The 14,357-nt window shown below is 37.6% G+C and overlaps 1 protein-coding gene across 1 annotated transcript in view; it reads left to right on the top strand.

Annotated features, from left to right (window-relative positions):
- LOC122968417 (putative leucine-rich repeat-containing protein DDB_G0290503) overlaps positions 1-14,357 on the top strand; it is a 635,740-nt gene that overhangs the window by 335,247 nt on the left and 286,136 nt on the right. The gene's annotated exons all lie outside the window — the stretch shown is intronic.

The raw sequence follows: 14,357 nt of genomic DNA, 5'->3' as shown, positions 1-14,357 counted from the left end.
AATCACATGGTTTGGTAATCAAACCATTATCTGTCACCTGTATTGCCACCTGTGTTTGCTTTACACGTTATAATGGCACCATCTGGTGGTTAAATTAAAATACATCAATCCCACCAAAACAACGAACCAAAACTCAAATTCCAACATAATTTCCAAAAGTCAGACTCTTCATTCAGTCCATGTGAAGAGTGTGTTTAATTTATGTATCCAGAATGTTTCACATTTCAAAAGCAATACAACCAGATTACCACCTTGCTTGTTGTAGGCCTAATGCACTAATACACTAGAAATTGTGTTTGACAAAAAGTAAATTGAATCAATAATCTCTAGTCTTTAAGATATTTTGGTTAATCTTATATGGAATTTTCCAGTTGATAAATTATAAGTCTTTATTAAAATATATAAATATATCTTTGTTTAGGTAGCTTACAATGAAAAATATTTCTCTTATTCCGTCTTTATTTTTAAACTACAAAGACAACACTTGTAAGTAAGATTGTGCAGGAAACAGATTTGTTCCACATTTTATCTATTTTTTGCATGTAAACTTTATACTGTGACAGTTTTGACTGAGGAGGCTCATGCACACCTTCAGTTTCTTGTAGACAGGTGCATAGGAGGAAATGTCTATAGGCAAGAAGAGAAGAGAGAATTTCAGCGCACTGTCCTTTAACTGCAATTAACTTTACTAGAATACAATGTTTTGGTCCTTAGACCATCATCAGGTAAAACTGAGGAACAAAGAACATTCCAGACAGATAAAGCCAACACCTCCTCAGGTGAGGCCAATCAGGGACCATGTCAGGCAATCAGTCCCACAGTCCGTATGCTTTTAGCCTATCAGAAGGCAGCTCCACCATCAAAGATGGACATTCTACAATCTATAATGAACAGCGACTACATCCATTTATATACAAACATTGAATAATATAATTATTGAGTTGAGTTGCTACTTAATGTGATGCTGTGAATATTAGTTTTAAATGGGATCATGTTTTCAGCTGGGTGTCATTTTGGCTTTGTACTACAAAGCAGGATTTGGGGTTTGCGAGGGAACTTCAGGTTTAACTTTGCTGAACAGCTAACCTGCTGTTCAGCAAAAAACAGGAGAAACATTTTATTGTTCCATGTTTCTATTTCTACTCTGGTTTTGAAACAGAGCATCTAACAAACGGAGGGATCTTTTATGACACTAACACATAATGATGATTTTAGCTGCATTTTAATTGTACAAAGTTGATTTTATCCTGGTGTGACAGCTGACAGTGTGGATGATTTTACACTCCGATTCCATGACTGCAACTCAGAATAACATGAGTGTGTGTGTGTTTGTTACCTCTTTGGGACCTTTTCTGGTATAAACACCAACTTTGGCGGGACCAGTAGTCCTCATGGCCCGATCCTAATGAGGCAAAACATCCTGGTTAAGGTTAGAGTTAAGGTGTTAATTGAGGTAAGGTTAAAGGTACACTATGCAGGATTTGTTGGTTGGTGTTTCTTAACATGCAGCATTCAAAGTTGGCCCCTCCTCCCCGGCTCAATGAGTGAGAGAGAGAGAGGAGAGTGAGCAGCATTATTTTAAATGTTATTTTCTGATTGTTTCACAGCGGTAACGTTCTACAGCACAAATAAACACGACGCCACCTCCACACAACCCTGCGGTGTGGTGCTGCATTGCCAGATGTTGTGTGAATGCAGAGATTCATCCTGTCCGCTGTGGCCTCTCTGCTCTGTGTGTGTAGCTCTATGTGTGCTGCTCCTCATACATCCATGACACAGAGACAGAGAGCAGAGCGGAGCAGAGGAGAGAGACGGAGACAGCCATGTAACCTGGTTGCTACGTGACTAGTCCCGACCTCACATCCTGTGCATTGTTATTGGCTGGAGGCTACACACCCACTGCCCAAAGGTTGACGCCCAGAAACATCCCGAACACAGCAAAATAATAAGAAAATAAGAAAATACAGGCAGACGGCAGAGTCTCTGCAGATACATAAAGACACACACTTCTAGTAGGTCATTAGTGATGATTAAGAGGGATTACTGTTGTATGAGTCTAGAGGCATGTATGAGCCTGCATGCCTACAGGCTGAATGAATGTGACTGTAAAAAACACATGTAAGAAACAGAGGCCTCAGTAAATTAATATTTCAAAGGTGAAAAACATGGAAACTTACAAATCAAAACTGGACAACCATTGTTTAGTTAGAGTCTATAGTTAATAAGTAATAAATATTTGATGTGCAATACAATGGATGCTGTGTATGAAGTGTTAATACTGGTGTAAAATGTCTCTACACGGCTTTAATACCTGTGGTACTAGATATTGTTTTTGTCTGACTGGAAATCCCCCCCTTGCGAAAGTGTTTTTTCAAAACTGGTTTATCAACCAGTAAGACTTTGATTAAAATCAGTTCGTGCAACTGACTTACCAGGTGGGTGCAGATAAAGAAGTAACCGCTGCCGTTCCACCTACAGAGCAGCTTCTTAGTTTAGTTAGAGTCTAAAGCTGAGTATGTTAATTAAAGCAAAGAAAACACATTCTTGGTAATTCTTTTCTCATTCTTAGGTGAGACAGGAAACAAGGTTCAAGGTTCATTTTAATTGTCCTTATACAATGCTGTACAATGAAATTCAGTCGTTACCCCCTCTACACCACACACATACACAATATATTTGCAAATATTAAAATGATTTAAATTACAATACAAAAAACCAATCAACTTGGCAGTAAAATAGAACAAAGTACATAAAAGTAGCACTAAGAAGAAATTAAGAAGGAAAAACTATATATCCAGATAAAACTATGTTATATTTACAAGGAATATACAGTTACATATTATACATACAAATAGTAGATAGTCAGACACAAAGTTTTTACAGTATTGTTGTACTGTATTTAATGGGACCATGTGCAGTGTGAAACATAAATGTTAACATTTGATGTACTGCACCAGATTGAGCTTCAAACTAATTTTCATCTGCGGTCCTTTACAATTAAAACATATCACAGCACAATAATAAACAGTACAAAGCAAAAAAACCATACAGGACACATTATATAAAATACAAAATCACACACACCCACAATGTAAACTAGAAATTTATAATGTAATCTTGTCAAATTTAAAGCAAGATTATTTGCGTTGATGAGAAGACCATGAGATGAAATTTAGTGGTTACAGAGCTGAGTAGTTTTTAGCAGATTTTTTAATTTGGTTTTGAATGTACTGATGGAACTGCAGCTCTTTATATCATCAGGTGGGACGTCCCACTGAGTTGTGGCTTTCACAGAGAAAGCTGACTGTCTAAATGCAGTGCGACAAAATGGTACAATCTTGTATAGAGATATTCTAGACGATCTCATAGAACTTATTGAGTGAGTGAACACAAAGTCACATATGTGCAAAGTCAATGTAGTATGCAAGTTATAATACAAAAAACACAAGGTAGTGGTTTGTAATGCAAAGGTAATATCGTGTAATTTACATAGTAGACCAAAAATAACTTAATATTACTATGTAAATTTCACAGATGCAGTACAATAGACAGAAGAAGTCGGCTGCATGAACTGATTTGAACTGACTGATGTCTTACAGGTAGATAAACCAGTTTAGAAAGATCTGAACACAGAACACTTTCGCTGGGAGGGGACTTCCAGTCAGACGGAAACAAAATGCAGCACTGAGATCCAATAATAATAATACTGAAATTCTGCCATTGTCTATGTTTAAGTGTATGTCATTGAAGACTTTAACAAGAGTAGTCTCAGTGCTGTGGTCAAAATCCTGACTTGAAGACATCAAAACGGTTGTTTAGAGCCAAGAAGTTGTTCAGCTGTTGAAAAACTTTTAAAGAAATTTAATATGGGTTAATAGTTGCTCATTAGTGAAGTGTTTAGATTGTCGATTGCAATTTTCTAGGGCCTGTGGGAAGACACCTGAGAGAAGAGACATGTTGACAATCTACAGAAGATCGGAGGCCGTGCAATTTCAAACAATTTTGAAAAAGCCTGTAGGCAGAATATCAAGGCAGGTACAAGCTCCTAATGCTGGTATTCTCATCAAAAGTGAAAGGACTGATCAAGTCACTGCTTTTAAATATCTCAGTGTGACACTGGATATAAATTTGAACTTTAAGAAACATGTTTTAAAAAAAGTGGTTAAAACCATAAAGTACAATTTAGACATATTAGAAACTGCATAATATGCATCCTATGGTTCTTTTCCATATGTCTTATTGCATTGCACCTACAAACCTTTAATTGTTCAACTGTTTCCCTTGCTGACTGGAGGAATGAATGTCTTTTTAATGGACAATAAATATTTGATGTGCAATATAATGGATGCTGTGTTTAAAGCAGTTAAAGTTGTACTTCATCCAACACTGGTGTAAAATGTCTCTACACCACTTACAACCTTGTGGTACAAGGAATTATTGTTTTTGTGTGACAGGAAATCTGAACATAGTGTTCCATGTTCAGATTTATCCCCTCCCACTGAAAGTGTTCCATGTTCAGATTTTTCTAAACTGGTTTATCTACCTCAAATTTTCAAGTCACAATGTACCCTAAAATGAAAATCAAACACTGTTCTGATAGTTCTCCCCAACACTGTAATAGACGTTCCCACAAATGGGTTGTATTGTCAGGTTGTTTTACTTTCACCCTTCTGTCCAGTTCATGCTGAACCAGCTTGATGACCAGTGTGCAGCCATTCCATGATTTGAAGCCTACTGTCTTGTTCCTTTCTTGTATGGTAGTATGTAAGTATGTTTTGGATCATTATCTTGCTGCAGAATGAACCCCTGATCAACTAGACCAGAGGGTGCTGCATGGCTCTGCAGGATGTTTCCAGTCACTCTGTGCAAGTTACCAACTCTGGTTCCAGCAAAAGAGCCCCCGACCATCACGCTTCCTCCTCTGTGCTTTTATACAGACAGAGGGTTTGGAAGCTGTGAAGAAACTGTTTGCAGCAGAGAAGCTATGAATTGTTAACTAGTACTACATGGAAAATGCCTTTTAATTACTTTTTTTTTTTTAACCTAGGGGCTCCGTAGGCTACCACTTACCTTTGTACCATTTAAGGTTATTCACTGGACTTGAACTCTTTACATTTCAAAAAAAATTTGGGGGTGTTTTGGTGGGCTTCTTATAATCTTACAGTGTGCACAAAGTGTGTTTGCAAGTAGGCAAAACAGATGTAGAAAGATATACACTTAACTCAAATATATCTTGGTTTCATTTTAACAGTAAAGCAACAGGAGCACTGACTGATTTGCTCACATGAGCTCACAACACTATTTTATAACTTAAAGACTTAAGCCAAAAATCTTTTGAGAGTTTGATTTGATTCCATTAGCCACTGTAAGTTTAAGATGATTGCAGTGCTGTTATTACTGCTACCTCCAACATCTTATTTGTTTCTCTAATCTGAGTTCCAACCCTTCAGGGGCAGGTCTTAACTTGTATGATAAATAATAAATTGGCAGGAAATAAACTGACAGAGACGGTTGATCCTGAAGAGGACTCCTCATACTTTATTCTATCCACTCCACCTTAACTTTCTCAGCTGTTCAGGATTTTCAGGTGAGTAAAAGGAAGATTGATGATGGGAGATAGCATAATGACAGGGCTATTAAGTTTTACAGTATTGGGTATGTTATACAGTGGGGGAAATAAGTTTTCAACACATCAACATTTTTTCAAGAAATATATATCCAGTGCAGCTATTCACATGCCATTAAGACCAGACATTGGTATTAACTCAAAAAGGCAACACAGTTAAAGAAATCATAACATTCTGATCAATAAATAAGTTACGTGCATTAAATTGGAATGACACAGGAAAAAGTATTGAACACGCCAACTGAAATACTTGGTGGAAATGTCTTTGTTTGCAATGACAGCTTCAAAATGCTTTCTATACCAAAAAACTAATCTCTCACAGCGTCCAGGGGCGATTTCGGCCCATTCTTCTAAGTGGACAGTCTTCTTCTGGTGAATCTTTATCTTCAGTTCCTTCCATAAATGTTCAACAGGGTTCGAGTCAGGTGATTGACTGGGCCATTCCAACACCTTTATTCTCTTTCTCTGGAGCCAGTTGAGAGTCTCCTTTGCAGTATGTTTTGGATCATTGTCCTGTTGGAAAGTCTATCTGCGTCTCATCCTCATTGTCCTAGTGGATAGCAACAAATTCTTCTCAAAAATATCCCGATACATAGCTCCATTCACCTTCTTCTCAACAATTTGGATTTTGCCGGTACCATGAGAAGGGAAACAGCCCCGTACCATAATGCTTCCACCTCTGGACTTCACTGTAGGTATTTTTAGGGTCATATGCAGCAGAGCCATTTCTCCTCCAAACAAGGAGCGTAGTGTTATTGCCAAAAATTACAATTTTTGTCTCGTCTGACCGCAACACCTTTTTCCAGTAATCTACAGGTTTCTCCAAATGTTGTGTAGCAAACTTCAAACATGTCTTTTCTTCAATAATGGAGTCTTATGGGGTGTTCGTGCAACTCTGTGACAATTGTACCTGCTTCTTCCAGGTCTTTCTGGAGCTCTTTTTGAGTGGTCCTTGGTCAGCGATCTTGTGAGGAGCTACTGTGCATGGCCTGTTGATGGTGTAGTGTTAATGACTAAACCTAAACACAAGAACCACCTTAAACATAGCATTGTGACATCATAAAACATCATTGTTTTTTTTTTTATAAGAACTGCTGATAGAGGCAACATATTAGAAGACACTCCTGTGGTAGTTCTGGAGTGGAGGTATAATCAACTTATGTGGTTGTTCCATCGAGGAACAGGCAGTTAAACTTTGAATTCCGCATTGTTCCCTCATCATGTTTGAACTTGTTTAAATATGTTTGATGCCTGAATTTCATTGCATACCTATACCTTGATATATCAAGCTAACTTACTGCGTCCCTGTTGTTTCAAATGGAGTTCATGTATAGTCATCATGTTTTACAAAAGGTGCTTTAAATGAGTTTTGTGTCATTTCAAGCAGAACTCTTAAGTTATGCTTACATAAATTAATTACCCATCAGCTGTTTTAATCATTAACACATCCACTTCGAAGCCAAAGTTTGTATTAATTTTTTATGTTAAGTAACTTTGCACTATGTTGAGAAAAAAAAAATTGTCACGCCCCCTACCTGGATATGTAGTATTCTAACTTTCAAAAGAATACAGAAAGTATCACAAAAAGAGATTTACAAAGCTTTCTCTACAGGCTGTGCAATAACAGATCTCCACTTCCTCGGGTAGAAATATCTGGGAGCACCTGCCCCAGATTTTGAGTTTGGAGGGTCTTGAAAAACTGATAAATAAATAAATAACCGTTAACATTTTGCTGTAATGAATGATATGATGAATGTGTGTTTGCAACTCTGACCTGCATAGTTTTTTTATATATTATGGCTCATTGGCTGCTTTCAGCGTATATTGTTTTGTACAACTGTGTTTCGGATAAATATTGTGTGTGGATCAGATGAGCTATTCTCTGTTGCTACTGAAGCTCGTTCTGTTCAGCAGTACGTTAAGTGACAGTCACAACCAACATATTTTCATGCTATGCTTGTGCACTGGACATTACAGGCAGCGATATTCTAATGATTGATAAAATGGGTAATTAATTAAGGCTTCAACAGCAAAATAAATTTTAAACTCGATAAAACATTCATCTTCCTTCATATCTCTCCTTCCTTCTTCTGTCTCTTCCTTCTCTACTTTGTTCTCTCACAAGAAAAAAGTTGTCATTTGCTATGAATTTATGTTTTACATCATGAAACTAGTGGCACTTGTGTTGGATGCAACATGGAGCTGAGTAAAGCAGCACTTCTCCTTGATCTACTCTGGCTTGAATTGAACCTCATTTGTAAGTTGCTTTAGACAAAAGTGTCTGACAAATGAATAAATGTAAATGTATCATTACTTTTCAACTCACCACTGTGGCGTACAGCATCTCCTTCACTCCCTTATTCATCACTCGCAATCACCAGCTGTTAACAGGCAAGACCAAAAACTATTTTTGCTGATCTGAAGTAATATTTAGACAGACTCAAAGTATTAGTACTTCTATGATCAGTCACATTTCTGTTTTTAATATTTTGCAGCGTGATGGCGGGTAGGATGGAGATCTGGAGGACACTTCTGATCCTCTTCAGCCTCCTCAGCCTCACTCAACAGTTTGGTAAGAAATATTTAATATTTTAACAACCTCAAGTTCTCTTTTATGTCTTTACAATCCTTAAGATTTCAGTCCTGGTTGATGAGGCGACACACTTGGTTACAGTGGTAACAGAAGATGTGATTTAATACTACAGCAAAGACTTGTTGAGCAGCTGCTTTATCAGAAATCCAACAGAGGAGGAGCTGGTGTTTCTGTTTTAATAAAGACGTCAGTCAGTAATAATCACGACCTCCATCTGATTTCATGCTGCACAGAGATCAAGTAGTGCAATATTTCAAACTTATCCTCTGACAAAAAATGACCAAAATGACCATTGTCTTGTTTTGTAGACGCATTTTGTTGATCAGTCAGCGCTAAGCTCCATGACAATTACTCTGTTTCCTGTGGCTGTTTCTGAATAAAAGTCACTGTGTTTGGCCAGTTGAAGTCTTTTAATGTGAAGCAGCAGTAGGACATGTTGTGTTAACACTAGCAATAACTTAATACAGCTCTCATAGTGTAAAGAGAGTGAACAGTAAACAGCAAGGCTGATATCAATGTGATACAATTGCTCTGATTACATGCTGCATCGTCTTCCTGAACAACGGACTCCTATACAACCAATAAAAACTACTATACAGAGAGATAATTACTGAATGTTAATCACTCCCTCCAGGATTTCAGTTATTTTCTGATTATGGCGGCCATTTTGCAGTGGCTTATCTCAAACATTTTGGAACAATTTGTGATGTTTTATGTGCTCTTTTAGTGGTAAATTGCAGGAAAAAACAGAAAACATGTCTCTAAAACGAATGGACACATCTCCATCTGGCTCCATTGTACTTTCAGTATATTGTATAACATGCTAACTGTAAGCATTTTTAGCATTAAGGCCTAAAATACAGCTCAGAATAAATACAACTTCATATGACAAATTATAGCTTAGTTTGATGAAACTGAACCGAGTCTGATAATAACCCTATTTCGACCAAAAGTTCCAGAGGAACTAATTTCAGAAACTAAACTTGGAGCTAAAAGTCCCAGTTGTTCTTCCTGTTTGCGTTTCCATTAAAATTAAGAGCATTTGTCTCCACAAATCATCTGCTGAGTGTTTGTTGGTTATTTATTTCTGCTTTAGAACAAAATGACATGAAACAATCAGAAAATACTGTTTTATTTCTCGCATTCACCGGCTTTGTTCTTGCTAACACTGCTCCCAAACAAAACAATGCCTAATTTTATTTTTAACGTTAACAAACACCTTTCAAAACAAAAACCAACAAAAACCTTTCAGCTACTGTAAAATCCTGGTGTAATGTACAGTACCAGTCAAAAGTTTGGACACACTTTCTTATTCAAGTGAATGGGAAGGTGTATCCATCCAGAGGTGCTGATCTCTCTCTGAGAAATTCAACTAAACCTCAGTCTGCCGGTGACATATCTGCTCTCATCTCCCTTTCCTCTAACATTCACTATGAACTCAAAGCATGAACATAAGGAACACCTACAACTGATCCTCATTTAATGTAAAATTTGTCTTAACTTTGCAGAGGTGAGAGAGGATGAATGGGAGGAGCTCAGCCCTGATATCGCTGCACTGCATCGCCTCAGAGGACTGCCTGAACACATGTTTCATGAAAGGCTCAAGAACCCTTCGAACCCAAAGTAAACTTATATGTCTCCTTTCCAACTGTAAAGGCCTTGGCACAACTATAATGCATATCTTTTAGAACATATGATATATAGTAGTATTCAGGCACTGCTGTGATAAATGTGACAATAGTCCATATAGTTTTCTGTTGGATGGGACTATTTATCCATATCCTTTTACCTCAAGGGAAATACACAAATTCCCACTTGAAGGATGGGTTCACAATTTTTCAAGTCTGCCCAAATGAACAGTGAAACCTGTTTTTCTTGCTATAATAATTCCTCCTGTTCATACTGACCATTAGAAGATCCCTTCATAATGCACTTACAATGTAAGAGATGCAGGACAAAATCTACCGCCCTCGTTTAGGCAAAATTGTATTTAAAAGTTTATCTGAAGCTAATATGAAGCTTCAGCAATGTGATTTAATCAAATCAAGTGGATAAAAATGTAATAAGGAATATATTTCATCTTAGGGCCACGTCCATGCTTGGGGCCAGAGTTGAGAGATCCATTAGCAGGTAAGGAGCCATGGTCACAGCTAAGGTTTGTGATGCAGCTGTGGTGAGAAAGCTTTCATTCACCACCACCTGAAAATATGGGCCCTGCAGTAAACACTTGTTGAGATTATTATAACTTTTTCTCACTGTAAAAATCTGTTAAACTCAGGGTAGTTCTTCTTAAAAACTGTGATGTGTGTGATATTAATTTGTTTAATCAGATAGTATCAAGTTTTCTTCTCAGAATGTGACAACTATGACTATATATTTTAAATGAAGCTACCCATTATTTTAGGTATAAAATAATGGGTATTGTGTTGACATCAATATTCTTTTGCTTAAATAATGCATTGTTGGCTTATCAGCATACTTCTCAGTATGATTTTGAAGTAAAACTTTACAGTGTCAAGGCTGGACAAAGGAGGGGAGACCACACATGAGTTATAATATAAATAAAAATAAATTTATTGTACATAACTTAAAGATAAATGAAACTAAACACAACCAAAATCAACATAGTGGAAGCCAGAGGGGAGAAGCAAATGACTGACTGCCTCCAGCAAGCTGGGCAGTCCAGGTGAGCTGAATCCTCCTGACGACCCAACTCCACCAACCAGACTCCTGCAGGTAGAGGACTCAGAGTCTGTTCAGAGAGGGTCGTCACAACAGATATCCTTCATTCTTTGATATGACTAAAGTTACAGGATGCAGAGTTGTTATTAGGTTTAAACAGTATAACTGGTAATAATGAAACACCTATAGAGGTATCCACCATGGTGTGGATTTCACTAGTTTGGCCATTTGTTGCAATGTTGACATGATCATGAAACATGTCTGAGAGAATTTCCCTCATGATCATACGGTATAGTGTCCCTCAGACTGAATGTAGATTGACTCATTTGTACAAATAGAAGCAAAATCTGATTCTGTGAGTGAAATGCTGCTGTACAGAAAAATATTTTACATTCTCTTGGCCTCATTGTGCACTACACAATGAGGCATCCCAACTTGTTCAGCTGTTTTTTCTTAGGGAAGGTCCTCTTGAACTTTTCATGTGGTCTTTATCAGGCCTTATTGAATTTGTGTAATTACTGTGTTTCCCTCTGTGATATAAACATCATTTATCTTCTTTTAGGATGAAAACTGACCAAAACCTGATGAGTCTGCTGAATGATTTTCAGGAGTGCGAGAATTTCACAGCTTGTGTCATTCAGATGGAACAGGTTAGTGGGTTTTAAAAGAAAGTTGAAGCACTGAGTTTAGAAAACTGAACTTAATCATACTGGAACCATAAGCAGTCAGTATAGATGTCCTGATCAAGTTTTTCTGGCCGAGTCCTTTAATATTGAGTATTTGCCAATACTGAGTCCCATCTGATACTTCTATTTACATAGCAGCAGAATTTTTTTTTAATTTAATCTTAATTTAATCAGGCAGTCTCATTGAGATTAAGATCTCTTTTCCAAGAGAGACCTGAGAACAAAAAACATTCATAAGATAAGAACACAATCAGCGGACAGAAACTACACAATAAACAAGAAATCAATAAAAACAGTTACAAGAATCATAAAAAACATGATAATAACACTTCAAAAATCTCCAAGAAACATGTAAGACTCAAGTTTCAGGGCAGTTTACAGTTCAAAAGGTGTGTAGCACCTGAAACCAGTTCTACCAACATTAGTGCAAACATGAGGTCTATCTGATGTGAAGTAGTTACTTGATCATGTGTTGTAGTTACTAGATTTTAATGAGAGAAGAGATGTGAGGTAATTTGGAAGCTTCAACAGTCAAGCTTTGTAGATGAATAACATGAGATGGTATTTTCTTCTTGTCTGTAAGGAAGTCCAACCAACCTTGTGATACAGAGAATTATAATTAATATATATCTGGCACGTCAAAATAACAGATGAAGCCTTCTGACTTTGGCAGACATTTTTCCTAAGCTACTTAATCCAAATACTGAAGGTCCTAGTTCAAAAATTATTGATCTAATATGAATGAAAGGTTTCATTGAGAGAATGTGACTCCTGATGTGACGCGATCAGCTTGAGTTGGAACTACAGAAACATGCTGATTGTACAGTGATGTTACAGAGGCTTTTCTCCCACAAATTATCTTTGGTCGAGTACAGACACACAAACAAGAGAAAAGTTTCATTTTGTCATCATGTTACTCACAGAATTAACGTTCATTAGCTACAGCTGATATGAACTGCTGCCGTTGAGGTTTGTCATTTTAACCAGCAGAGGCGGCAGTCAGCGTCAGCTACATGCTCACACTGTAAGCTGTTGCAAAGGAAAGCAGTGCTGCAAAACAATCAGGCTGAAGTGGACAAAACACAGTAGAATAACAAATCTCCATTTTATCAGTTTTATTTCAGTCAATACCGATCATTTAAGAACTGCCCGGATTGGCCCAGACACCAATCTGTAGGATCACTTTGGGACATCTCTATTAGTCAGTGTTTAATTAATCAAACTAGTTATCAAAAGGGTTGATACATCTAAATATCTACATGAAATGAAATACCACTTTGTATAAATGCACAAACATGCACACACACATCAAAAATGTAAATTATAGAACTACAACTATTATAAAACAGTGTTTTTCTCACAATTTTGGGATGTGAGGAAGAGTTCAAGACAACAATGTGAGATTGTCATGAAACCAACATCTAATGTTGTATTTGAAACATTATGTATTGCATGTCTCAATCCTGCAAAGAAAAAGAATGCTGTTTGAGTTTGAGCTAAATTAATGCCCTCTTAATTTCTTATTTAATCAGTCTATGTTAAAACCTGTGATTTTATCTTAAGATAACCTGATGATCTGCTTATTTTTATTCTCAATTATTTTCCAGGATTTTGATGCCTTCTTGACAGACATTGATGAACAAAAAATACAAGATTGGCTGCTAGGTGCTTCGGAGATCTCACACAGTTACAGCCAAAAAATTCTCCTTATGACTGACAAAGAAAAGTCAACAAATGACAGAGTCCAACAGGAATACAACATGGATCCTCATTACTCAGTAATAGTCAGCCAAGAATGCCTGTACAATGTCTCATGTGTACTGGAGACAGACAGCTACACTGTAGTGAAAATATTTGGAAGTGTTTCAGAAGATGGACAAACTGTGTCTGGCCTTTCTGGCTCATCACTTGCAGAACTGATGCTGAAGTCATCACTGGAAGCAGCACCAGTTTTCTCCCTTGATGGAAACACAACCACAGACTTCCAACATAACTTCATTCGGGTGTTTATGGTCCGTGGAATCAAAGCAGTCTTAGAAACAAACCAGGAGAATCACCAGATTTACCAGGTCATGAATCAACCTGACTCAGTTTCCAGCTACCGAATACCACAAAGACCAGTTGATCATACCACACAGTATGACCATCAGCAGATCCTCATTATGGAAGATGATCCTGTGGCCAGAAAAGCTGCCACTTATCTTTATGAGAAGCACCCGTCGGTTAGCTCAGTCTATGTTCTTGATGAAAACCAGAGACCAAAACTGATTCACGGAGCCTCTGTGCCTCTGTCAGAGGACAGCAGACTGGTGCTGGTAGGTCATGGTGTGAGAGACAACTCAGGAGAGATGAGACTGGCAGGATACACAGCCCAAGACGTGACTAAAATCATTCAACAAACCTTCAGGATCCACAATAAAATCAAAACAACAAGTGTGGTGGCCTGTGAGGTCGGATCAGATAAAGCTTTTGTTGAAACCCTGCTGAAGGAGCTCCATAACACCGCCCACATCGAGACAGAGCTGCACCTGAGAGACGCTGTGCTCCAGGTCAGACACACTGGAGAGAAAATCACCCAAGAAATCACTCCAGACGGGCTGCAGTGGAGACATAAAGATGACAGTAAGAAAGTCGTGGCAACTCTCAACAGAAATGGAGATGTAATTATTAGCAATGAGCCTGGCAGTAAAGGGGAAGCAGTTTTTACCAATGAAAGAAACTTCCTGATGTACAAAACTCCAAATAAACGGTTTCTGACCTACAGAGACAG

This window comes from Thunnus albacares, chromosome 2, assembly GCF_914725855.1.
Source record: "Thunnus albacares chromosome 2, fThuAlb1.1, whole genome shotgun sequence".
In the NCBI taxonomy this organism is placed as follows: Eukaryota; Metazoa; Chordata; class Actinopteri; order Scombriformes; family Scombridae; genus Thunnus; species Thunnus albacares.
This window is presented reverse-complemented; position numbering and strand designations above follow the sequence as displayed.